A 26,546-nucleotide genomic window follows, 5' to 3' on the forward strand; every position below is an offset into this window, starting at 1 on the left:
TAAAATTTCACAGACCATATCACTCTTTTTCTCAACTGCTCTCACCAGCAGTGGCTCCCAGTTCACTTAAAAGCTGAAATCCACACAAGACCCTCAAGGCCTTGAAGATCTAGCCTCAGACTTTGTCTGACCTGTGTCTACCTTTACTCCCTCCATTCTAGTACCAGTGGTGGTCTCTGTTGTTCCTTAGATGTGGCTACTTCACACACGTTCCTGTGAGAGATCTCTGTGGCCTACAAGACCCTGCATGGTGGCCCTGGTCAGCCTCCTCAAGCCTCATCCTTAGCCATTTCCCTGACTCTTGACATTCCAGCCCTGCTGGCCTGTGGTCAGTCCTGGGTCACAGCATGTTCCTTTCCCCCCTCAAGGCTGTTTCTTTTGCCCCTAGCACCCTTTCCTGGACTTTCCTTCTGTATAATTCTTTCTAGCTCTTACCTCTCATGGAAATGACTGTTTCTTAGAAGCTCTTCCTGAGGACCCCCAACTAGGTGAGAGGTTTTTAACTCTAGGGACACTTTGTGCTTCTTCACACCATACTACACACTTGTCATCATTTATTTGTTGTTTGCTCACTAATCTTAAGTGCTATGGGGGCAAGTGTTCCATCCGTTTTGCTCATTCCTGCCTCCCAGGCACCTCATCCACAGTAGGGCCTCAATAGATACCTAGCAACTGGTTGTCAAGACCCAGGATGGGGTCGGAGTCTGGTAGGGAGGGGACCTCTCAGAGTCCCTCCTGTGTTTATACATCCTCATGGTGACCTTATGTAGGTATTACCTCTCTGTGTCACTCTTAGAGACCCTGAGAGGGGAACTGACTTGCCCAAGATCACAGGTCAAATTCTGGCTGAGAATTTTCTGGTGTGAGCTCAGAGCAGCAAGAGACCTCAGACTGCATCCAACCTCAGCCTCCTCGTCACACTTGCTTTTTGCCACATGAGCTGGCTGAAGAGTTGTTGAAGGCCTTGCAGAGTTGTTCTCTCTTCTCTCAGTGTTTTCCCACAGGGTTCATAGCTGGGCTCCCCTCGCTGAGTTAGAGGGAAAATGCTCAGGTGAGCACTATGTTTTATATGTCAGGGAAGCAAAGCACTGAGGCTCTGAGGCAGCACAGGACTGGCCGGGGTGAGAGACTTGTTTCTCTTCTTCCTTTCACCATGACTTCTTGTTTATGGCCAACAAGTTTCTCCCAGAAAATAGCTGAGCTGCAGGGGCCCTCTGCACATCCAGGCCAGCACGCGCTACTCTGGTGGGGAGGAACTCGAGACCCTTGGGAGGTGATGAACACTCTCTCCATGCAAAGCCCCTTTTGCATTCTGGGTTGAGTACTCAGCTCGGAGTTGAACATCTTCCTTGATGCAAGTGCTCATGAGACTTGGCAGTGCTGTTGACTAATTGCCATTTAAAATAACTGTGTTCTTGGGGCACCTGGGTGGCCCAGTTGCTTGAATATCTGATTCTTGGTTTTGGCCTAGGTCATGATCTCAGGGTCGTGGATCTCATGATCTCAGGATCTCAGCCCCATGTCCAGCTTCACACTCAGTAGGGAGTCTGCTTGAGATTCTCTCTCTCCCTCTCCCTCTGCCCGTCCCCCAGCTCAAGCGCATGTGTGTGCTCTCTCTCTGTCAGATAAATAGATAATAAATAAATCTTTTTTTATTTTATTTTTATTTTATTTTATTTTTTTATTTTTTATTTATGATAGGCACACAGTGAGAGAGAGAGAGAGAGAGGCAGAGACACAGGCAGAGGGAGAAGCAGGCTCCATGCACCGGGAGCCCGACGTGGGATTCGATCCCGGGTCTCCAGGATCGCGCCCTGGGCCAAAGGCAGGCGCTAAACCGCTGCGCCACCCAGGGATCCCTAAATAAATCTTTAAAATAAAATATCTGTGTTCTTTTAGTGATAGTCGATTGGTTTACTAGGAGTTTATCTGCACTGTAGACTACTATATAGGCATCAAACACAAAGATGTAGCAGAGTTAAGGATATGAAGAGGTGCTCAAGCTGTGTTATGTGAAAAGAAAACAAGATTTCTTTCAAAAAAGAAACAGCATATATTTCTATTTTTGCAAAAATACATATCTACATAAATAGATAATGTATACTACAGAGGAAAAAGCCTGGAAAATTTACACAAGATAACAGTTCTCAATGATGATGGGATAAAGGGTAATTTAGGAAAAATTTCTTATTCTTTCTCAAATTGTTTCAAACCTTATACATTACTTTTGTAATAAAAATTTTTTAAAATAGGCATTATTTTAAAAAGGAAACAAAACCAAATATCACGAAGGCCAAGTCTCTTCAGGACTCGGGAAGGACCTGCTAACTCCAGGGCCTGGGTAGTCTTCTCTGGAGAGGCTAGGGGGAAGAAGGAGCTCCAGCAGGCCATCAGCATGGAGAAGAAGGGGTTTCTTATTCCCAAGGGAAAGATATGGCTCCATAAGTCACCCATCCTCCTCATTCCCACTGCTCCCTCCACTGAAAGAGACAGGGGACTCCAAGCATGACCATGGCTGAGGTCATGCTGGCATTTCCTCCAGGCAGCCCTCCCTGAATGGTCTGTCATTGCCCCTTGCCTGCTGTGATCTACTGGGCCAAGCATCCTGTACCTCTTCTCAGGGAAGCTGCTTTCTCATTTTGGAACAACATAGTAGCCAAAAGGACATTGCCCCCACTTGTCCAGCTTATCCCGTATCAGGCATTATGTTAACTGCCCTTATCAGTAACTTCAGCAAGTCATCCTGACAATATCAGGAAGAAGTTGGTAGTGATATTATATTGGTTTTAAATGAGGGAAACTGAGGCTCAGAAAGGCTCAACATTTACTGGAGGTCACAGAGCCAATTGAGCTCAAAGCCAGAATTCCAACCATAGTCTCTCTGGTCTGAGTGCCTTTCTGACTTTGTGGCAGGGTCTCCAAAGATCACAGGTGAGCTTCTTCTTCCTGGAGGGCTGTGTGTGTGTGTGTGTGTGCGTGTGCATAAACACATGTACTAGGTGAGGAGGGGAAGGGGGGTGGTTACTGGATGTTCGTGTGCCAGACCCTGTGTCAGAACTCGTGCTCTCTTTTGGCAAGCCCAAGTGGTTTATCCTAATGACATTCCCATTTACCTTGGAGGCCTGGCCAGCGAAGTGATTCTCCGAAGGGTGAACTGGGATTCCAATCTGGGATGGTCTGACCTGCTCCTCACCCCAGTGTCCTGCCACACTTCTGATCTTCCCTGGCTACTGACAGACGTTTTGTAGGGCTGGGGCAGGTGTGGCAAACTGATGCAAACGAGGGCCAAATGCAGCCTGCTGCCCGTTTTGGGTAGGCTTCTGAGCTAAGAATTGTTTTTACATTTCTGATGGATTGTAAAAAAAAAAAAAAAAAAAAAATCAAAGAAAAATATGTGACAGAGAAATACATGGCTGACAAAGCCTCACATATTTACCTCTTGGCCCTTTACAGAACGTTTGTGGATGTCTGGCCTAGGATCCTGAGATTCACGGAGAATTCTTTGGGCCTGTGTCCTCATTGTCCACCCTTGGCAGTCTCAGTGTCATACCTGAGCAGGGGCTGTGTACCAAAAGCACTGGCTGTGGTACAGGTAAGCATTTTATTTTTGTTTTTTAATAATAATAATAATAATAATAATAATAATACCTGGGACATCTGGGTAGCTCATCTGGTTAAATGTTCAACTCTTGGTTTCAGCTCAGGTCATGATCTCAGGGTGGTGAGGCTGAGCCCCAAATGGGCTCTATCCTGAGGGTGGAGTCTCCTTAAGACTCGCTCTCTCCCCTCTCACTCTCCCTTTCTAACTCAAATAAATAAATCTTGAAAAAAAAAAAGAGAAAATCTTCCCCAAATATTGTATTTGGAAAATTCCAAACCGACAGAAAAATAAAAGGCAATATATAGTGAGCATCCATATACCACCACCCAGATCTGCCGTTGTCATTTTACATCATTGCTGAATCTGTCCATCTTGCCCATACCTCCACCATCCACCAATCTCAATCTCTTACTCGTAGGTATTTTCAAGTAAGTTTGCAGACATTTAGTACAGTTGTGTTTTTTTCTTCACTTTGGAAATCTTAAAATATTTACAAAAGCAGACACAACAGTATAAGGAAGTCCCATGTACCCATCACCGCCATCCACCAACTGTCAACATTTTGCTAAATTTTGTTTTAGCTCTTCCCTCACCCACTTTTTTCCCTTGAGTTGTTTACAACAGACAACGCGTTTCACTTAAATACAATTCCTCATATCTCTAACACAGAGGGATTCAGTTATTCTTATTTTTTAAAATATTTTTTATTGGATTCGATTTGCCAACATATAGTATAACACCCAGTGCTCATCCCGTCAAGTGCCCCCTTCAGTGCCTGTCACCCAGTCACCCCATCCCTCCGCCCACCTCCCCTTCCATTACCCCTTATTCCTTTCCCAGAGTTAGACGTCCACAGAGGGATTTAATACATTACCATTTAACAAAATTGTGAATACCTATTTCTTGTCAGTGTGCCTTGATCATCTTGAAAAAGTCTTCTTACCTTTGCTTTGAGTCAGGATCCAAATGATACTACCCATACTGGGTGGTTCGTTCCAGACACGTGATTATATCCCAGGCTAATTATTTTGGCAAGAGGACAGCATAGGTGGTGCATGGACTTCTTATACCTGGTCATGCAGCCTACGCTGTCTGGCCCCGTTCTTAGTGGTGCCAAGACGGTGCCAGGCTGCTGCCTCTAGTGTAAGGTCTACTCCTGTGCAACCGTCACAGAACTGTGACCGTGTCCTAGGTGCTTCCATTAATGCGCCTTGCAAAATGGTGACTCTCCTAATTGATTCATCTCCCCCTTCCGCGCAGATACTAGTTGGCAGAAGGTCTCCTATCAGCAGCAGTCTGGGAGGTGGCCCCAGCACAAACACCCGAGTTTGGGGGCTCTGGGACGGGGTGGACCAGAGAAAGGAGGCCTGGAAATGCTCCCTGGAGGAGATAGCCCTGTCCTGAAAGCGGTTTAGGGGAGGGGATGTGGGGGAGGGGATGTGGAGGAGGGGATGTGGAGGACGGGGTGGCCGCCAGGCGGGGCACCCAGGGCTGGGGAGGCCGAGCGCGGACGAGGGCAGTGGGGTCGCGGGGGGGTTGGGGGCTGGGCGGGCGGGGTGGCCCGTGCAGCCATTGTCTGTGCCCTGCGCTGCGTTGGCAGCAGAAGGTGACATCTGGTGACTGATGGCCAAGGCTGTGTGCGAGCTCCTTCCTCCCGCCGTGCCCGGGGGCTGCTGCTGTGCGGGCCTCCACCCCAGTGGGCCTCCCCTCTGCCGGCCTCCCCTCCACTGGCCTCCGCTCCCCAGGTCTGCCCCTCACCGGCCTCCCCTCCCCGGGCCTCACCCCCTGAGGGCCTCCCCTACCCGGGCCTCCCCTCTGCCGGCCTCTCCTCCCCGGGCCTCACTCCCCGTGGGTCTCCCCTCCACGGGCCTACCCCAGCTGGCCTCCCCTCCACGGCCTCCCCTCCCCAGCCTCCCCTCTGCCAGCCTCCCTTACGCAAACCTCCCCTCCCCGGGCCTCCCTTCCCCGAGCCTCCCCTCTGCCGGCCTCCCCTCCACCAGCTTCCCCTCTGCCGGCCTCCCCGGGAGGGACCTTCCCTCTGCTGGCCTCCCCCTCCCCGGGCCTCCCCCTCCCCGGGCCTCCCCCTCCCCGGGCCTCCCTTCCCCGAGCCTCCCCTCTGCCGGCCTCCCCTCCCCGGGCCTCCCTTCCGCCGGTCGCCCCCCTGACGACCTCCTCCACACCCCCCCCCCCCCCCCCCCCGCAAGGCCCTGGCCGCCGCCGCCTCCCCTCTACCGCCCCCACCCTGTGCGCGTGCATGTGTGTGCGCGCACCCCTGCCGCCGCGGGTGTGGGCTTGACCCCCGCCGGCCGCCCACCCCCGCCCCGGAACCTGCGGCTGGAGCTGGGAGCTCGGTGCGTGCGAACACCGCCCGACTGGAGCCCACGGGCACGTGCGCGGACACCTAAGTGCGCGCTCACGCCAACCCCCGCGCACCGTGTGAGCGCACATGCTGTGCCTGTGCTTGTTGTCGCGCGTTCGCAAAGGCCCGGGCGAGGACTGCGCACACGTGCTCACGCACCATGGCCTGTTCGGTGCTGCAGCCGTGCCCTGCTTACACGCTCGTCTGTGGGAACACGCAGGGCCATGCCCATGTGCACTCGGGCACAGCCAGGTCCCGTCCTTGGGTCCTTGGCCTCATCCAAATCCTAGACCTGATCCAGGGCGCGCAGGGTGATCCCTGGATCCTGATCCAAGCCACCTCGCGTTTACACTGTCAGTTTGTTATCTACATTTGAGAACCTGGAGATTTCACGTGGAGATCTGCACCTCTCTCTACCTTCTCTTGCAAAATTGGAAGCAGGCCAGTGGAGGCCTGTTCCCGGCTGGCCAAACTGGGCGGGGGCGGGGCCTGCGCAGCAGCAGCCCCTCCCGCCCATGCTTGAAGCTCGCCCCCCACCCTCTCAGGGACCTCAGCCTGTCCCCCAGATGGCAAGCACTGGCTCCCTGGAGCCTTTGTCAGCTAGCCAGGAGTTCCAGCCTGGACCCCCAGCCCTGCCTTTGGGGCCTGATCAGGGAGTGGGGAGCCCTTGGTTCCAACTAGCCTGATAGGCATAGTGAGGAGCCCCTCCCCTCCTTAGGGTGTTGGCATGTGCTGCGGCCATGGGGAGACTCTCTGAGATCTGCATGGTACCTTCTGGCCATAAGGACCATTCATCGTACTGGGAGCTCTGGGAGTGGGGTGCCACCCCCTTACGCTTGAGAAGATGGTAGGCTGGGAGTGCTGTGTAGTCAGAAAGTGCAGAAAGGGTGCTCCATCCCCGGCTGGGGTGGGTGGGAGCAGAGTCCCTCTGTGGCTCTCCCTCTGCGGATGAGGAGGTAGAGAAGGTACTGGGAGGTAGTGGTCTCTCCCTCGTGCCTCCTGAAGCTGTCCTCTGCCTGCCTCTGGGACATCTCTCTCCCTGAGGCTGTGATCAGGCTCTCTGGCTCCCCGAAGCTCTGCCCCCCCCCCCCCCCCCCCCCATGGAAGCCTGGGTTCCAGAGAAAGAGGCCGGTTCCTGAAGGTTCCGGAGGTATCTGTCTAGTGCCAGGTTCTGGCTAAACCAGCAAATGGCAGCCCACGGGGGGCACCGGTCAGCCCCGATGACTGCCAGCCAGACCTGCCCCCAGCATCGCCTCATCCACCCAGGGGCTCTGGCAACCTCTGTGGGCCTGCACCTCTTCCCGTGGTTCACCTGAGCCTCCGGTCCACTCACTCTTCTCCACCTGGAGTCTGCAGCTCTTAACTCCCACCGTGTCTGAAGCCAGCCCATCAAGTGGGATGACAAACTGGCTGTGGCCTGAGCTCAGCTCCCAGCTCTCCTACTTCTTGCTGTGTGACTCTGGGCAAGGAGTCTAACCTCTCTGTGCCTCTTTCCTCCTCTGTAACCCGGGGACAGTAACAATACCCGCCTCGAGGATTGCTGGATGAGGACTCATTGAGGAAACCCATGCGGAGTGCTGATTTTGGTGCCCGTCACTGAACAAGTGCTGCGTAAACACGGGCACTTACCAACTTGGCTCCCACGCCTGTTCTTCCTGCTGTTCTCCCGGCCTTGTTGGTTTCTACTTTCACTTGCACAAGCCTGGGTCCTGAGACTCACATCCGCTCTCCTCTTGCATCTTTCCCACACTCCTCACCACCAATCTGACCTCCCAAATCTTTCTGGAATGTGTGCTCTCTCCTCCACCTGGGCTGCCTCTGCTCTACTTTGGTCTGGTGTCACCCCTGGCCTGCGGGGCTGTGCTCCCTGTCCCCTACCCCCGACCATGCGTGGTTGAAGAGACGGGCCGTGGGTGGGTCTAGAGTGGAGGGTTAGGAAGTGAAGCCGGAGTGCGCTGTCTCATGATGCTGAGGAGCGGCGGTTCCTGCAGCCCCAGTCCAGCGCATGCGCTTTCTCTCCTCCATGCCTTTGCTCCAACTGTGTCCTCCGCCTGGAAGCCCCTTCCTCCCAGCTCCAGCTCCGCTTTTCTGTCCTGAGCTTACCTGTCCTGCCTCTCCCTCCCATCCTCCCTTCCTGTTCCCTTAGTTAGCTCTCATCGGTCCTCCTTGTGTGGCTCTGAGGTTCCTCTTACTTGGTTTGTTTTATTTCTGTTTACATGTCACCTGGATCAGTGCTTCTCAAATGTTACTGTGCATACGAACCTCTCAGAGATCTCGTCCAAGTGCAGATTTGATTCAGCAGATGTGGGATGAGGCCTGAATGTCTGCATTTCTGGCCAGTTCCCTGATACATGCTGATGCTGCTGGTCCCAGGCCACATTTTGAATAACAAGAACTTAGTGAATCCCTAGAGGGCAGTGGCTTATACACAATTCATCCTGGTGTCCTTGGTACTTAGTGGAGAGCTTGGCAAGTAGAGAACCAAATAAATGCTTGCTGAAGTGGAGAAATGAATGAGTGAATGCGTCTCATGCAGATGAGAGGGTGTTGGGAAGTCTTCTGGAGGAGTTAGTGTCTGAGTTGAACTCTCAGGGAGGGGTAGGAGGTAGCTGGGGAAAGAGGACCCTGGTAGATTGAGATATTTCAGGTGAAGCCAGGGCTTAGGCACAGAGATGTGCAAAAGTGTGGGTGTGGGATGGCTGGGAAGGCTTGAAGCCCAGGAAGGTGGGAGAGGCCGGGTCACTAATGGCCAGGGGTGCTATGCTGGGGGTATGGTGGCCTCTGTTTTATTCTGGAGCTTCTGGGGATTGACATGATCTAATCTGTGAGCTGCTCCTGCAGGAGGATAGGATTAGGTAACAGAGAGGAGATGCAAGAGTAAGCAGTCACTCAGGGGGCTCCCTAGGCATTTGTGTGGGACTCAGGCCCTGGCAGTGAAGATGGGGTTAAGGGCATGGAGTAAAGAGGAACTGAGGAGGAAGAATGGATAGGACCTGGTGGCTGATTGGAAAAGAGGGTGAGGGAAAGCCTCTGTCTTCTGCGGGAGTGAGATGGAGGGAGCCTGGGGGAATGGTCATGCTGTTGGCAGTGGCTGGAGTACGAGGGAGGAGCTGGCATAGGGAGAAGATGAGGAGTTTAATTTCAATGCTGCCTGGGTGTGAAGTGCCCATGGGGTGTCCGTGGCATCTGTGTCAGGAGCTCCTGAGAGAGACCAGGGCTGAAAATGACAGTATAGGAGGTATCGGCTGACAGATGCTCATTGAAGTTTTGGGAGAGAATGAGCTCATTCAGGGAAATCCTACAGTTAGGAGAGAGGAAGGCAGAGGAGGGACCCTGGAGGAAAACTATTCATTTAAAGAGCAAGAATTAATGACAACCTGTTAGAGATCAAAATGGGAATAGAAAACATTTATAATAGCAACAAAAAAGATTAAAAAAAAAACCCCTAAGAATAAACGTAACAAGAGATGTGCAAAATCTAAGTGGAAAAAGCATTAAAATGCTTCCAAGGGACAAAAAAGCATTTGAATAATGTTTTTGGATAGGAAGACTAACATCATAAAATTGCCTGTCCTATCTCGGATAATTTAGAATTTAATAAGCTTCTCCATAAAAGTGAAGACTTTGTTGTTATTTAGACTAACTGATTCTCGAGTTCCTGTGGGAAAATCAGCAAGTGTTGAGCACCACTTCTCTGTAGATGTTTCTGGATGAGCAGAAGCAGTGACCACCTTTGTTCCAGACTGTCTCCTCCGGGCTGTTTGCATAGTGAACACGCTTGGTAAGTAGAGACAGTGTTTCCCTCTGGAGAAAAACACAGGTTTGTTTCCTGTCTGGTGTAATAATGATACTGTCTCCCTCTGGGGCAAAGCCCAGGCGGGCTTATGCTCCTTGTAAAAGGTTCGGGCTCCCCAGACTCAAGAAGGTTGTGACCCAGCTCGCCCACGTGAGGGTATCCCCTGGATTTCTTCGTGTCACCCTGTGGGAACTGGGGCTTGTAGAACTGTCACAAACGCTGATACTCTGGCTGTTGCTGTTGTCAAGAGTAACAGAGTCCTTTGTCCCTGACCCTAAAGCCTCAGATCTTTTGCCAGCATCCAGGAAACGAGGCAGGTTAACTTCTTGGCTTGCAAGAAGACTAAAAACTCACTCAGACTCTTTATAGTCCTTGACGGCATTAATAGCCTTAACATTTTTGAGGAAGAATAGTAAAGGGGCACCTGGGTGGCTCAGTTGGTGAAGCATCCGACTCTTGATTTCGGCTCAGGTCATGATCTCAGCGTCCTGGGATGGAGCCCTGTGTCAGGCTCCGTGCTGGGCATGGAGCCTGCTTAAGATTCTCTCCCCCCACTCGCCCCTCTCCTGCCTCTAAAAAAAATAGTAAAGAGGGAGAACCATCTGTATCAGAAATTAAACTGTACTGTGAGGCTCTATTATATAAAACAGTATGGTACTGGAAAACTCAGTGAAACAAAATATAATCCCAAAAACAATACATGAGAATTTGGTCTGAGGTAAATAGGGTATTTTGCACTGAGTGGGAAAATACGTTATTGAACAGATGGGGTTGGGACAACTGGAGAAACATCTGGGAAAAAAAAATTGGATCCATACCCCATATTTTATAGTAGAATAAATTCCATATGAAACAACGATGTAAATGTAACAAAATGAAGCCTTGAAAGTACCAGAAGCATGAGAGAATTTTAAAAGTTCCTAAGCACGATGCCGTAAAAGAAAAGACTGATCATTTTAACTGTGAGAACAACACTTCTGCATGGCAAAGGCCAACACGGGCCAAGTCAAAAGACACACTTGGAAAGTATTTGTGACTCCAGTGACAAGAGCTTATCTCCCTCTTTTATAAAGAATGTCCACAAATCGGTATGAAACAGATCAACAACATGAAAGAAAGACGGACAAGATGCAAAGACTTACTGAAACCTAAAAAAAAAAAAAAGATGATGCCCCATTATTCCTAATAGCAGAAATATAATTAAAGCTTCGCTAAGACATTGTTTCATCTCTCAGTTTGGTTAAAATAAAAACATTTGATAGCACGCTGTCTGCAGAATCAGACCCTCCATGCACATCATCACTGCTGAGGTGAGTGGAGATGGTGAGGCTCAGTGCGGGGGATCAGGGCAAGATCTTCTGACGCTGACACCTGCTTTTGGCCTCACCACTTCTGAGGATTTGTGTGGAAAGATCCCCACAGGTGGACAGCGATGCACGTAAGGTGATTACAACATTGCATCATCACGGTGAGCTCTGTGACATGGTTTGCAATAGCAAAAGATGGAAAGCAACCCCAAAAGGCACCCGAAGGGAGATGATAAAATTAACCGGGCACGTGCATGCAGAAGTGTGCTAGAGGTGGAAGAGAGGACAAAGAAGTTTGTGATGTGCTGATATGAAAGACCTTCGAGATATACGGTCGTGAAGAAAACAAGGGAAGTTTTGATGCATGTAGAATGCTGCCGTTCTTGTGGCGAAAAAGTATGGTGTGTGTTTGTGTGGGGGAGAATTTGTAGTTGTCTGCATGTTTATGTGTAATAATATATGAAAAACTGGTAATATTGGTTGCCTCTGGGGTTGGGAGTCTTGTGGTTAAGAGGCAGGAGTGAGAAAGGAAATTCTTCACTGTACACACTTTTACAGCTTTTGAAAGTCAAAAACATATTACTTCCATCCGCTCCTGCAAAAAATAACAAAGAGTGTGGACAGAAGATATGGTGGCGATGATGGAGACTAAGAATAAGCCGTCTGATGCTAGAGAGGAAGCCAGGTGAGGGCAGCCTGGAGGAGCCAGGTAAGGAGAACATTTTGAGAAAGACGCAGTGGCTTGTGGCGTGAAATGCCACAAAGACATTAAGGGTTTAGGTAAAGACTTGGAGATGCATGGCTGATGTATTCAAAAGAAAACACCTGGTATTAGGAGGTTGTGGAGACATTGGAACCCTTGTGACCTGTTGGTGGGAATGTGGAATATGCAGCCACTGGGGAAATAGTATGTTTCCTCAAATAATTACAAGTAGAATTACTGTATGGTTCAACAATGCCACTTCTGGCCATATACCCTGAAGAACTGAAAGCGGGATCTCAGAGAGCTCTGAGCACACCCATGTTCTTAGCAGCATGGATCACAAGAACCCAAAGGTGGAAGCAACCCAGGGGCCTATTGATGATGAATGGATGAGTGAAATATAGCATAGAAACACACACCGGAATTAGTAATTCAGCCTTAAAAAGGTAGGAAATTCCGACATATCTTGCAACATGGATGGATGTTGGGGACATTATGTTCGGTGCAATAAGCAAATCACATAATGACAAACACTGGATGATTCCACTTATTAAGTCTGAAGCATTTAGAGTCATCAAAGTCACAGAGACCGCCACTGGTGTTGCCGAGGCTAGAGGGCCGGGGCGGGGGTGGGGGGTGGGCGGGGGTGTGGGGCGGGGAACAGGGAGTTAGTATTTATTGGGAACAGAATTTCAGTTTTGCAAGATGAAAAGAGTTTTGAAGATGGATGGTTGCACAACAATGTGAATGGATTTAATGCCACTAAACTGTACACTTAAAAATGGTTAAGATGGTTGATTTTATGCTATGGGTATTTTACCACAGTAAAAAAAAAAAAAATCGCAAACTGGAAAGAAGGGGCTGCAGTTAGGATTTCCGGGTAGCAGAAGTAGGCCAGTTGGAGAGTGTGGCTGGAGATGTGGGTGGCTGGCATGGAGAGGAGGAGGAGAAGGTTGCTGCGGGGTGAGGTTAAGGAACTGAGCATCCGTAGTGTTGGGTGGGACATCTGTGCGGAAACTCAAGTCCCCAGGGTGAGGTCTGGGTGGAGAGGAGGGCTGTGACCCCAGTGCCAACGTCTTCGATGATCCTGGGCCGGGGCTGGAAGACTGGCAGGGGGGCTCAGAGAGGGTTGAAGGGGTGGTCTTGGAGCTAGATGGCACGAGCCTCATATGGGGTGAGTGGTGATGTGGAGTGAGAGAAAGGACCCTGATCCCAGCTTGTGGCGTGTGTGTGAGGGTGGGATTGCCATCTTCCCTGGCCAGGGCTCTGGGAGCAGTGTCCTCCGCCCGGGTGGGGGACCAGGTCTGGCTCTGTCCTCGAGGCACCTCCTTTGGTGCTGGTGTGGCTGTGCAGCTTGGCTCGGGCAGTGAGGACAGACTGCAGGAGGCGGGTTGGAGAGATCTAGAATGATTCTAGGTTTGCCGCGCTCCATGGTGAGCTTCTGAGCGGTCATTCTGGTGCAAGCAAGCCACCTCAAGTCATGGTCTAGCAGGCGGCGTTGGCTAAGAGAACAGGACTTTGGTTCACCTGGGAGCGGAAATGGTGAGGAGGAGGGCCGTACTCTGGAGGCCAGGCCTCCTGCAGCCCGTCTGGAACATCCACCAGCCCAAGAGGGGCAGTATTCCTGTGCCCAAACCCCCCACCAGCCTAGACGGTAAACTTGGGGGGAAGCAAGCAGAAATAGGGTGCTCGTGTGTGTATGTGCCAGAGCTGGGGTGAGTGGAGGGGGGAGGGATGTGCGACTTGCTGCCTCAACGTTCTGGAGGAAAGGGCCCATCTTTGTGACAGCCAGAAGTGTGACAGAAAGGTCAGAAGGCCATGAGCTTGCCCACATGGATTCAGAAACAGAAGTTGCCATTCTCTTTATCTAAAAATGGCAAATTTTCTCATCAGGAAGGAAATTGAAAACAAAAAAGAGCGAGGAGCACTTTAGCATGAATTTTTGAGGGTGAGACCTCCGTGGTAGGTCTCTGTCAAGCCTGCCTGACCACATCTGACTGTTCTGGTCTCCCCAAATCCTTCTCTTGTTTTCTACCCTGGCGTGTAAATCCCAGCAGGCTCCAGAGGTTTGGCCTTTCTGAGGGCAAGTGAGGGCACGTCTCAGTCCAGGTCTATTGTTGGAAGTAATGGAAACTGACCTGACTTAACTTCAGCAAGGAAGAAAATTCTTTGGAAAGAATCTGGTTTATCTCATGAAGGCAAGTGCAGCCAGACCTCTGGAGGCACGGGGTGTAGGAGTCAACATTGCCAAAGCCCAGAGCGTGTTTCATGGGTCACTAGCCCTGGCAGATGCCTGAGGAGATGAAGTGCTCTGTGGTCCAATGAGTTTGGGGAATGCCACACGTCTTTTGCTCAAGGCACGCTGGCATATTAAAGGCTCTGATAAGTCCTGCAGCAAGAACGCTTATTTAATTAGCCAAGCACTTCCCCCAAATATTTGCAAAGTATAGTTGCTAACGGCATGACCGAGGAAGTCACCCTGGCCCTCATCCTGTCGTGATGGAGCAGACTTTGCCATGCAGAGGGGTATGCTAGAGAGGTTGTATGTCTAGTGATCAAGAGTGTGGACCACCTGACTTTGAATCTTTCCAGCTGTTCCTTCCTTCCTTGCTGTGAATACTAGACTAGACTGATGAGGGCAGGGGGTAGATCCTAAGGCACAGTATCTAGGTGACACATGCAGGTCTTCTCGCTTCCTTCTCTTCTTCAGCCTGGAGAAGGGCAGGCACATAGGTGTCATCTTCTATTTCCATGGGGATCACTAGGGTTGGAGGCTGCAGATAGGTTTCAATGAAGATCAAATGAGTTAAAAACGACTGTGTGATCCCAAAGAAAGAACTAGTGTCTGATTCCACCACATTCTTGCTAAGCACTTTGGGCAAGTGATTTCACCTCTCTGAAGCTTGGCTACTGACAGTAATAGCTCTTGAGCTTGTAGTGAGAACGATCTGAGCTAATCATGCCTGCACACTCTCTGGTTCATAGTAAGGGCTAAAAATGTTTAGCTATTTATTATTATATTGTTATTGTTGTTATTATTATTATTATTTTACTATGGATTGAACACACTTCCTGCCATAAACTTGACAGAGTCTGGGGGAGCTCATGGTCCTGTCTAACCACCACTTACTAGTGTTCACTCCTGGTGGAGACTGAGATATGAAGATGAATCTGGAAGTTTGGCCTCATCTCCAGTCTTCTGGGGTAGATGAAGTTAAGATAGAACTACCGAGGGATTGTAAGAACGTGGTGCTGTGACAGCCCACAGGAAGAGCACCTAGCTTGGACCCAGGGACGTGGAGGTAGGCTGTTGCAGACTAAAGGCAGGATGAAGGTGCCTGACCTCCTTGGGTGGCCCAGGCAGTTCAGTGTGGCTAGGAAATAATGTGAGAATGGGTGGCGTTGAAGATGTTGGCAGGGACCAGCTGGGGGAGGGCCTTGGATGCCAGACCAAGGAGCTGGGATGTTTTCCTGTGGGTGCCAGGGAGCTAAAAAGGTGTTTCAATCTAGAGAGTATCATGGCAGGTGTGTGGGTAGGAAGCTCCTTCTGGCAGCTTGGAGATTGGTTGGAGAGGCACAAGACCAGAGGCCAAGAGACCAGATGGGGAGCTGGTTATGGAAACTTAGCGGGGTTGGGGAAATTCTTGGTGAGGGTGACTTGTTGATGCCACCAATTGAGTTGGTGGTAATTGGTGCTGATTTAGAGGGAGGGGCCTGAGCTTGAGTCATGTTGAGTGGAGGACCATGCGGGCAATCCCAGGCACAAGCACAGCAGGCAGCTGGATATATGGGTCTGGATATTTAGATCTGGGAGTCACCAGTATTTCAATGGAAACTGAATCCATAGGAGTATATGAGGTTGTTCAAAGAGGGTTGGCATCAAGGCAGCCCTAGGAGCTGGACCCTGAGGGAAAGCAGAGAAGAGAATCCTCCTGCAAGAGCACAGGTTCTGCAGGCACTTAGTCCACATTTCTCACAAATTCGAGTTCCCAAAGTAGCTGCTTTCCCTCCTCCAGGGAAAGCTCCTCTACCCTCAAATCCTGACAGTTTATCTTAAACCTGGGCCATTAGGGATTAGTCCCCAGCAGGAGAAAACTCACGGTGCCAAGCTCTTTAGGCTTACCTCGTCATCACTAGGCTTTGCCCGTGCTCCTGGACCAGTTTTCCCATCCCTATAATGGAGAGAGAACTGGATTTTGTCTGCTGCTTCCATCACAAAGTTGCTGCTGTAGCATCAAGAAGATGGAGCCAGCCGAGTGGTAGCTGGGGAAGTTGTCCAGATTGTCCTCATTTCTGGGGACTTGGCCAAACCCTCCTGTAAGTTGGGGAAGCTGAATGTTCATCCATTCCTTCCTTATAGACCTTCAATGAGAATGAAATGAGCTACGAATGCCAAGGTGATCTTGGAGGTAGAACTAAGGGTCACGGTGGGGAGCGGTAGAGGGAGTTACATGGAAGCAAGCATCCTTCCCAATATGAAGCATCTTCAGAAGCAATGTCTGAGGCAGGGTAGACCCCTTGTCTGTGGAGGTCATTGGTGGGCAACTCAGTCTCACTTTTCTGCTTCCACACTTTCCTGTCTATGCTGGGGGCTAGATGCCCGAGAACTACATTTCCAAGAATTCTTGCCACACATGCAGGTTCTGGATTAGATTCTTCTAATGAGAGGCAATTGCATGAGATCCAGAAGGTGGGAAAGAAGCAGAAGCCATACCATTGTCCCATCAGCTGTGGCAGGTGGATTGGTGGGCATTGGCAGATGTAAGATTTTATTTTCTTTTTCTTTTTTGAAGATTTTATTTATTTAGTTGATAAACAGGGAGAGAGAGAGAGAGTGAGCACATAAGCAGGGGCAGGGGCAGAGGGAGAGGGAGAAGCAGGCTCTCTGCTGAGCAGGGAGCATAATGTGGGCTCGATCCCAGGGCCCATGACCTGAGCTGAAGGCAGATGCTTAACTGATGGAGCCACCCAGGTGCCCCAGACGTGAGATTTTAAAACAAGCTCAGAATTTTCCTGCGAGTCCACAACGTTGGTGGTGTCTGTGAACATTGCAGCAGTTCCCACACATCTCACGATTTCTTTACTTCCTGAAAGTTTGCAGAGAACCTCTATTCTCTAAATATCTAATAACCTTCATTTTTTAGCCATTCTAAAAGCATTATGAGCTCTCTATCGGTTAGCTTTTGCTGAATAACCAGACATTCAAAAAGTTAGTCATTTAAAATAAAGTAACATATTTAGCTCATAATGTTGTGGATCAGAATTTGGGCTGGGCTCAGCTGGGCAGTTCTTCTGGCCTTGGTTGGGCTCACTCATGGGTCGGAAGTCAGCGGCAAGATGGTCCATAGGCTGGACAGTCTAGAGCATCCTTGGCTGGGATGACTTGTCTGTCCTCCATGGGGGTCTCTCATCCTTGTACACATGGTGATGGTACAGGGCTCCAGGAGAGCAGTGGAAGGACACAAGGTTTCTTGGGTAGGTGGGAAAGTGGAGCGACATAACGTTTACTGTAGTCTGTTGACCAAACTAAGCTACAAGACTGGCCCCAATTCAAAGCACTTCACATGGCCACAGGGAGGGGAACAGTCATGGCCAATTTTGCAAACCACCTACCATGGCTTCTATGTCCTATTTTAAATCTCTTCCTTCTTGAAAGAGCTGGGAAATCTCTGTGTTCTCGAGTCAACCTGAACAGGTGTATGTGGCATTCTGCATTTCAGAAGGCACTCAGAAAGCAGAGGCAGATAGTAAGATTTGTATTAAGAGTGGGCATGGAGTTAAGGGTTTGGCTTTAAGTCCTGGGCTGCACAGTTTACAACAAGTTGACATCAGGCCAATCTCTTTGCTGTTCAGAGACCTAAACCTTTTTCTCTCAAATGAAAATGGATAAATTTATGTGTGGCAATCAAATAAATAACTCCCAAGAGGAGTTTGAATGATAATGGTCATCACTTGCATTGGAATAACAGAGTAGTGTAAAATCTTTCATCCTAGGGGCTGGTGGAGCAGGGGCTGTAGAGCAAGAGCCCCCCTGATGGGAAGGATACAAGTCGGAGGGATGTTGGTCTCCACTTCTCTACCTTCTCAAGTACCGTGGTACGTTGTGGGACTTCGAAGTCAAGAATGATTGCCAGCCAAATCTTCCATCTGGGGCCTCTGTGTTGGAATGAATCCAGAGTTTGGAAAAGCCCTGGAATTGCTGGAGCCGGAACAAACTCCAGGGCTGGCACGAACCACCTCCCATCCACTGTTCCCATCTGCCCTCTTGGCTCTTGGTGCAGTGAGGTCCTGCTTGTTCTGGCCTGTGCCCTCCCTAAGCCTCATGGGCACAGCTGCTTGCAGGACCACTCCTCAGCTCCTTGTTGTGCCCCAACTCAAGCTGGACATGATTCACAGGGATAATGAGCTTGTAAATAAATTCCTGCTGCATCAGCTCATGAAGCTGAAGGTTAGGCTGGGGACGCAGAGCAGGGCAGGCGAGGAAACACACCCAGAGACTCGAAGGGCCCCCGTGGAGGCTACGGGAGTATAAGAGATTCTGTGAACCCACCACTGCCATGTCACACTGTCGCGCTGGGCTGGGTACACTCTCAGAGCAGGGATCCTGCATCCCTGATCTTATACCCTCCCCTGCTTTCAGGATCTTGTTCTGCTAGAGACAGATTTGGGAGACCAGTATCCAGGGGCTGTGTATTCAGCAGAGCATAACTAGGGCAGCAAGCCCTGTGCGTGGCCTCTGAGGCTGGGGAATTTGTTCAGACTTGTTATGCGTTGCCAGTAGAGAGGGGCTGCAGGAAAATGAAAAATTTCAGAGCAATCCCAAAATAAAATGAGAAGTCCCAGAAGGAAGTGCACTTTCTGTCAGTGGAAATGTAGGCGAAGGGGTCAGGTGAGTCCTTGCAAACATCAAAGTGGGGGGAGTGGAGGACACCAGCTGAGGGACGAGTGGGTGTCCTCAGAGACCCCTTCAAGCTCCCTGGGTCTGCGAGCCGTGGGAAGGACAATCTGCCCTGGTGTTTTGGCCGTGTCTGTTTCTGCTTAGAACCCTCCAGCGGCTTTTCATCACCCTTAGAATAAAATCCTGAAAACTTTCCCACATTATTAACAACTTCAATATTAGGTCAGACCATTCCTCATCCCCCCTTCCATTTTACTCTCCATTATTCACAACGCACCATGCCCCCTGCCTCTTTTTCTGAACCTCAGAAACTTGCCACAATAGTTAGGATAGACTGAGCCATGCTGCAGTAACAAGTAAGCCCCGAGACCTCTGTGATGCGGCCTCCCGTTGTTTGTTTCTTCTTTATGTCCTCACTGACATGGGCTCTTTTTCATCTGGCGACCCAGGGATCTGGGCTCCCTCCATTTCATGCTGCTGCTGTCACAGTCTGTAGCTTCCAAAGTGGCCAAGGTAGGAAATTCATTTGGCTCCAACGCAACCCTTGTCACTTGCACTCATGATTTGTTGGTTAGAACTAGTCACGTGGCCCCAACATAAATTCAAGGAGGGCTGAGCAAAGGAAAGGCACCTCTGCCACACTTGCCCGTGTCAGTCAGGGTTCTGAGTAGCAAGCAACAGAAAGTGATTTTGCGTGGTGTTAGCAGAAAAGAAATTTAGAACATTATGGAGTTCAGCGACTCTTTGGGATGGCCAGAAAACTGAGCTTGGCAGCTCTGCAGCTGGATGTCATGCCCCAAAGCATGCTGCAGAGCACCTCTGACATGCTGCTTTTGGGCCCAGATGCCATGGACATCCCCACCGACGGTGCTGGTTCATGGGACATGAGCCCTGTCACTGGAGCCCTAACCACAGGCACCCTCCCAAGTGTGACCGCACAGCTACTGCACTGGGAACATCCTTGCCAGCCTGCAGCTGGCACAGCCCATGCTTCTTTTGGTCACTCTCTCTGACTCAATGTCTGGGGTCAGTGGTTTTGATCGAGGAGCTTCTGTGAGCCAGGTGCTAGCTGCAAGGGGGGCTGATGAAAGAAAAATCTGATATTTTATGTTCTATAGAAGCAAGCCCTGGCTTGTAATAAGAGCTCCAAAGAAAGTGATGAGTACTTACTATGCTGTCTCTGGGCCTTTGCACTTGCTGCTTCCTTCCTTGGTCTGCAGGTGTCTCCCCAAGGGCCCTCAAAGTGGGTTCCTCTCTCAGATGCCACCCCTGATGGTCAAATCTTACACAGTCTCTGCCTTGCGATCTCATCCACCTGCCACATCCCTGGCTGCAAATGCCCTGGCTGTTCATTTGTTTGTTTAGGTTCTGTGTACTCATCAGGTGTTACAACACAGGACTGTCCTGGTGGTTTTGTGGTGCTTCCGGCGGGTTCACACACCAGCCCCCTTCGGACTCGGGGCCTGTGTGTTTTGGGGCAGAGAAGGGGCTGTTTCTTTACTTGACGAGATCATGAAACAACCCTGTGTGGGGCATTCCTGCGATAACGGACCCTGATGCTCTTTCTACCCTCTCACCTTTGTCTCTCTGACTGCGGTTGTATCCCAGAGAGAGTGGGATGGCATGTGGGACTAAGGCAGAGTGCAGAGCGTGTAACCTCAGGCGACAGGAAGACAGAGTTGAAGTTGCCCGCTGTGGGCAGACATTAAGATTTAAGGCGCAGAAGGAGGAGCAGTGGGCCTGCAGCAGGGAGGTTCCAGGAACACATTTGGTGTAAGACATGGTGCCTCCCTCTGCCTCCTTGTCCCCTGACTGCAGTGCCACCTCGAAGAAGGCTGTCATCCCCAAGTGCATGGAGGAGGCGTGAAGGCTATGCAGAGGTGGCTACCGCGGAGCTGGGGGTGCTGTGTTTGCTTTGACCATCTAAGTCTCATTTACTTTTCTTGGTGACAGAAAGCTGGAAGTGTGAAGGCTTTAAGGGGGTAAAAGCAAGACAGCAGGACACTGCCCCATGGGAATGGCTGGGGACTGCCCAGGGAGCTCCCCAAGCAGCATGTAGGCCCAGGGCTCTGCTTTGGGACCGGGCTGCGTCCTCTGGGGCTCTGCATCCGAGGGCAGCTGGGCCTCTTGGAAGGAGGTCTGTAGAAAGCAGTGTCCAGGCAGGGTCGAGAAGAGGGGTCACTGAGCAAGCACGCTGGACTCTTTGGGAGAGGACTTTGGTCCCTGAGTTCCAAAGCCTGTCCGCCCCGTGTAGCCCCAACCTGGAACCTGCTGCCTGGGTTTTGTGGGCTGCCTTTAGTCCTTTGGGATAAAGTTGGTGTTTTGGAAAGAGATGGAGATGGAGAAATCACGTAATGCTAGGCGATAGCAGGGGTCAGCGAACTTTGTAAAGAAAATGACCTTGGCTTTGTGGGCCGTGCAATTTCTCTTGCAGCTCCTCAGTTCTGAGGGTGCAGTGAGGCAGGTGGCCATAGGTGATACAGGTCAGTGAACGAGCAAGGCCGTGTGCCAATAAAACTTTATTTATGGGCACTGGAATGTGAATATCATATAATTTTCATGTGTCACAAAACATTCTTTGGTCCCCCCGCCTCTCAACCATTTAAAAATGTGCAAACCATTCTTAGGTTCCAGGCTGTACAGAAACAGAAGGGAGAGCTGGCCAGGGGGCTGGGTTTCACTGACCTTTGAACGAGATCATCTCTAAAGGCTGTTCCAGCCCTAGCTGTTCCATCTTGGTAGAGGAAGACACCGAGGGTCTGGGAGGTAAAGTGGGTTTGCCCCAGGTCGGCAAACACGGCTGGAAGGGAGTAGCAGCAGGCTGGACGCATTTCTGACTTCTTCCGCAGGACCTGGCACAGGGGGAGGTGCTCAGAGAGCCTTTGTTGAATGAATGAACGAATGACTGAATACGGAGCTTGAATAATGAGAAAATGGCAGGAATGATGCATTTCGGTTCATCGATGGGGTCGCCAGAAAACCTGCCAGGAGCTGCAGGATCGGACAGTGAGGAGAGGCGGGGGCCTCAGGCACTCTGGGGGCTGCTCAGTGTTGGAAAGAACATCAGTGATCAACTCCAGGACATTCTAAGTTCCCAGGAGGCAGGAAAGGGCGATAATGTGGTGACTTGGTCTTGAGGAGCAGATGCAGGGGTGCTGCAAGGTGCGTTACTCAGGGCCTGAGCACTGAAGCTCTCTTTATGGAGTTCAATTTTTTTTTTTTAAGATTTTGTTTATTTATTCAAGAGAAACACAGAGAAGAGAGAGAGAGAAGCAGAGACACAGGCAGAGGGAGAAGCAGGCTCCATGCAGGGAGCCTGACGCAGGACTCGATCCCAGGACCCAAGGTTCATGCCCTGGGCTGAAGGCAGCTCTAAACCGCTGAGCCACCTGGGCTGCCCTCACTTTTTATTTTAATAAGTGGAAATCTTTAATGCTTGTGGGGGGCAGTTCACATCCCTGGGGGCTGCTCATTGTTCTCATAACTGAGGCTTAGCTCCAAGACAGGTTGAGTCTGATGGGGGCGAGGGGAGGAGGGTGGGCATTTCCCTTCCTCCTGGCCTGGTTTCCAAGGTGGGGAAAGAATGGCTGTTCCCAGTGTTGTGTACACATCAGGTGCTCAGTAAAAGTCTGGTAAACGGATGGCGCCCTCCCTGCAGCTGGTGCAGCACCCTGGCTTATACAGTAGGATATTTAAGGAACACGTGGTCTTAAATATCCATTTGCCCCCTAGTTGCTCGTGGACGTTTGAAATTTGTTTGGTAGGTGTACAGGTAGTGGTGAGGGATAAAGCTTCAAGAGTGGGCCCTCGCCGTGGACTGGGGCCCCCAGTGGCTGGGGCTCCCACAGGGTGTGTAGCAGCTTTCAGGGATGAGCTGGGAAAAAGAAAAAAACAGGGATGGGGGAGTGGGTGGGGGGGCAGGCAGTGTAGTGTCCTGAGAAGGTAGGGTCCAGTTGAATTTCTAACTAACCCAGCTGGCCGTGGCCCAGCAAGAAACTGAGGACAGTAGTATGTAACTATGGCTGCATAAGAACGTCCTCTCCTGGTGCTCGGTGAGTGCAGACGTGACCCCGCAACAGCCTCATGGTGCAAAAGGGCAGCCGGTACGCAAGCCCCTTTGACGCAGCGAGCTCCTTGCTTCTTGCAAGCCACGTGGACCACTGGACTGTGGGCCTGTGTCTTAGGAGTGAGGTGGTGCTGGGGGCCTGCGTGTGCCCCTTGTAGCCTCATCTCGTGTTCATTCTTGGCACTGCTTGTTCGCCAGCTCCATGGTTCCCGAGGGAGCACTCCCTTGAGCCCCGTCTGAGGTGCGGTGCTCACCGGCCTTCCAGCCAAACCCAGCCCTTGGGGATCTGGCCCAGTTCAAACCCATGCCCGGAAAACCCAGAATCAGCCCCCTGTGGTTACATTTCTGAAAGACCAGCTTTCCCTAGAAAAGATGACCTTGATTATTTTATTAGTGCATTAAATATGTGTATGAAGGACATGCATGGGGACAGGGGGATATATGGGAAATCTCTTTACCTTTTGCTCAGTTTTGCTGTGAACTTGAAATGGCTCTAAAAAATAAAGTCTATTAAAAAATGTGCATGAAGGTAAATGACTTTCTGGAGTATAAATTGAGTTTAATCCCCGCTCTGCCCCAACTCACTGTGTGACCTTGGGACAAATCGCCCGTTCGTTATGACAGTGCTTAGTGTTGGAAGCAGAGGCTGTGAGTGAACAGACCTGAGTCTGAATTTTGTCTTCCGTCTCCCAGATCCAAAGCCGTGGGCAGGTCTTGTTATTGTGTGTGTTTTAAATTCTCTAATCCTCTTAACTTCCTTAAGTGTAAAATGGAGGTGGTGATAGTGTCTGCTCACAGGACTGTAGGGCCATGTAAGCGTGTCATAGTAAAAGTAGCAAACATGTCATTGCAACTGGTGTGTTTGTGTATATTGTCCACCCAACTGGTGTGTTTGTGTGTTTGTTTTGCTTGTGCTGCTCCCGTTAATCCTTAGGACAGGCTGATACCATCATCTCTCCTGTTTTTACAGATGACAAAACTAAAGGATGTGGGGGGAGTAGCTTTCCCAAAGCCACAAGGCAGCTCCTGAGCAGTGGATCTGGGACTTAGGGCAAAGCCCCTCTGCCAAGGGCCTGGCCCAGAGAAATTCTCAGTGGCAGGTTCCTTCTCCGTGGAAGGAAGGGGTTGGGACTGATGAACACGGAAAGATCTAGATCGTTGTAATCCTCAATCCTCTCCTCCCGCCCCATGTCCACACACGTAATAGATGTTCTCTGTATGCCGGGCCTGTGGCGAGCACAGAAGCTGTTGAGGAACTAGCCTGCCTAGTTCCAAAGTACTGTATTTATTTATCTATTTATTCATGAGAAACAGAGAGAGAGAGAGAGAGAGAGAGAGAGAGATACAGGCAGAGGGAGAAGCAGGCTCCCTGCATGGAGCCTGATGTGGGACTCGATCCCAGGACCCCGGGATCACACCCTGAGGTGAAGGCAGACGCTCAGCCACTGAGCCACCCAGGGGTCCCTCCAAAGTACTTTAAAATACGTAACCAACCACTCTTTAAGATACATATTCTATTGTCTTTTATTTTACAATGATACATATTGATTATTGAAAATACAGGTTGAAGAAGAAAGATTACTCATAATCCCATTACTCAGATTAAAAAACCACTCTTCAGAGGCACCTGGGTGGTTCAGCCGGTTGAGTGTCTGGTCCCGGGGTCCCAGGATGGAGCCCTGCATCGGGCTCCTTGCTCAGCAGGAAGTCGGCTTCTTTCTCCCTCTCCCTCTGCCCGTCCCTCTGCTTGCTCTCTATCCCCCTCAAATAAATAAAAATAAATAAATAAAAACCACTGTTCAGTATTTTGTTGTAGAATCTTCAAGATTCTTCCCCTATACACACATATTTGAAACAAAAATGGACACTTAGGGTATATCTTGTTTTGTATACCCCAGATCAATATATAATGGATATCTTTTCACATTAATCTTTTCTCCCCTCACTCATTTTTAATGGTGATTTAGTTGTCCATTGTACGGATATTCTGTGATTTATTTAACCCATCCCCCATTGTGGGATGCTTAGGTTCATTCTAAGAAGTCACGATGTCGTTGAGAAGACAATCAAGCCTCTCGAAAACAGTTTCATAAATACACAGTTGGAACTTGCCAGGTGCAGAGTGACGGAGAAGCAGTAGAAGTTCTAGAGGGAGGGCATGAGCTGGGGAGCAGGGAGGCCTTAGGGGGTAGGGAATGTGGGAGCCAGGCCTTGAGGGAGAGGCTGGATTTCACCTGTGAAGAGAATGCATTCTTTTTTTTTTTTAAAGATTTTATTTATTCATGAGAGACACACAGAGAGAGAGAGGCAGAGACACAGGCAGAGGGAGAAGCCGGCTCCATGCAGGGAGCCTGACGCGGGACTCAATCCCAGGTCTCCAGGAACACATTCTGGGCCAAAGGCAGGTGCTAAACCACTGAGCCACCCGGGCATCCCAAGAGAATGCATTCTAAGGTAGGGTCTGACGCCAGCAAAGGTGCAGAGCGCGGGGGTGGGGGTAGGTGTTTAGTCCTCAGGAGAACTCCTGTAGGGGAACAGCTCTGGAGAAGGCTGGAGAAGGAGGCAGAGGCCTTAAGTGCAAGTCCAACAAGAATGAATTTCAACTCTTGGGCAATGGGGAGCCACAGAGAGTTTTTGCGCGTGGCTGACATGAGTAGGTTCTGTGTCACTCATCGTGCAAGCTGCTAGGGAGGGGATAGACCTGCAGGAGATGGTCTCGGAGGCAGGAAGATTTGTTAGAAGGTGGGGACAAGTCAGGAGAGGTGATGAGGCCTGAATCCCAGCAGCAACGAGATGAAGGGAATGGAGTGGATGTGTGTGGTTGCAGAGGGGCTGAGGGAGGACCCCCCCTCTGAGGGTGCCAGGCTCCTGGCTCACTGAGAGGGGTGCCTGCTGCCTCACACCTGCCGTCCAGGGGAGAGTTAATGGGTGCCTATGGGCGGGCTCATGGGACCTCCAGGGAGGCTGACTCATGAGAGCATCTGAGCCAGTTATTACAAATGCTGCAGAGAGAGAGAGAGAGAGAGAGAAAATAAAAAGCAGAGCAGTGGGAATTATCTGTGATCGAGAAGTTCCAGGCTGGCCTCCCATTTCAGATAGGCGGCCTTGGAAGGAGGGACCCGCTGCGTGGGGGGAGCAGGAGGGGCCCAGCAGAGGCAGTGACATTTCCAAGGCGAACTTGGCCACGTCTTCCCTGCAGGGTGCAGCTGGAGAGGGCTGGGTCTTTCCCAGAACAGCCCGGCTTTTCCAGTGCCACCCAGGGCACGCTCAGGGCGGGGCTGGGCTGCAATGCCGGCCCCAGGGAGGAGGCCAGGATGCGAGCTCTGCTTCTGTTTATTTAGACACCCGCCCAAGTCTTGAGCCTTCTGTTGCTTCCTTGGATATTTAGATTCCCTTTCTTTTTTTTTTTTTTTTAAGATTTTATTTATTTATTTGATAGAGAGAGAGTGCAGAAGCAGAGGGAACAGCAGGCATCGGGAGAGGGAGAAGCAGGGTCTCTGCTGAGCAGGGAGCCTGATGTGGGGCTCGATCCCAGGCCCCTGGGGTCCTGACCTGAGCCAAAGGCAGATGCTTAACCGACTGCGCCACCCAGGTGCCCTGGATATTTAGATTCTTAACATGTAGCAGTTGACTTCGTTTGCTAGAAGAGAGAAGCACAGAGGGTGGCCTCCATACCCAGGTCAACGGGGACACTTTCCCGGGAGGGAGCACAGGTATACCTGAGGGGCTGCGTGGTCCCCCTCCTGGGTGTGGGCTCCTGGGGGCTCTTCCCGTGGGGGTGGCCGAGTGAGTGCTGACCAGGGCTGATTGGGGCCC

At 50.7% G+C, this 26,546-nt stretch overlaps 1 long non-coding RNA gene across 1 annotated transcript in view; it reads left to right on the forward strand.

The window, feature by feature from the left end:
- LOC112651263 (uncharacterized) overlaps positions 1–26,546 on the forward strand; it is a 261,862-nt gene that overhangs the window by 42,263 nt on the left and 193,053 nt on the right. Inside the window, exon 4 of the long non-coding RNA XR_004815063.1 lies at positions 3,454–3,592. This is a non-coding gene — a long non-coding RNA (uncharacterized LOC112651263). The remainder of the gene's footprint in view (positions 1–3,453; positions 3,593–26,546) is intronic.

This window comes from Canis lupus, chromosome 4, assembly GCF_003254725.2.
Source record: "Canis lupus dingo isolate Sandy chromosome 4, ASM325472v2, whole genome shotgun sequence".
NCBI classification, from domain to species: Eukaryota; Metazoa; Chordata; class Mammalia; order Carnivora; family Canidae; genus Canis; species Canis lupus.